The 589-nt window shown below is 63.2% G+C and overlaps 1 protein-coding gene across 1 annotated transcript in view; it reads left to right on the plus strand.

Moving 5' to 3' along the window:
• The window catches only part of LOC102767752 (F-box only protein 31), a 6,743-nt gene that overhangs the window by 793 nt on the left and 5,361 nt on the right, over positions 1-589 (plus strand). The gene's annotated exons all lie outside the window — the stretch shown is intronic.

Consider the following 589-nt stretch of genomic DNA (forward strand, 5'->3'; position numbering starts at 1 on the left):
GCACTGCCTGCCCTCCCGCCGCCTCCACCTCCCGCCGAGACACCCGGACGACCTCATCAGGCCAGGCCTCTTCCAAGGCAAATACGATGCCGGCGGCCCAACGATTGCCATGCTCAGCTTCCATGGGAAGTATGCCAGGTTCACAAAGGTCACGGGATTCCCCATCGCGACCTTACAAATCCACCTCATGCGCCGCATCCAGCCGCCAGATGGCGAGATCTTCCGCAACTTCAACGAGCTCTCCCGTGCGGTCCAGGAGACTGGCAAGCAGGTGATCCGGGAGCCGCAGCCGCAGCCGCCAAGAACACGGGACTGAGGAAAGCCAGGGCCATGGCTGGCAGAGCCCTGCCCAGCCCAGCGTCGGGGAGTCCAGGGCTGCAGCTTCGGAGGAGCAGCCTGTTCCGTTTCTTCCGGCTGTGGGCGTGGGCCCCAGAGACGAGAATTACCCCCTCCCCCCCCCCCCCCCACCCCCAGAACCAGCAGGATGTGTTTCTATGTCGTGGAAACCGTTAGTGTTCACTTACCTACCTTCGTCTTCGCCAGGCGCCGCCCTGGAGTCTTCATCCTGTTCGATGAGAACCACTTCGGT

This window comes from Myotis davidii, unplaced genomic scaffold (assembly GCF_000327345.1).
Source record: "Myotis davidii unplaced genomic scaffold, ASM32734v1 scaffold1353, whole genome shotgun sequence".
Classification (NCBI taxonomy): domain Eukaryota; kingdom Metazoa; phylum Chordata; class Mammalia; order Chiroptera; family Vespertilionidae; genus Myotis; species Myotis davidii.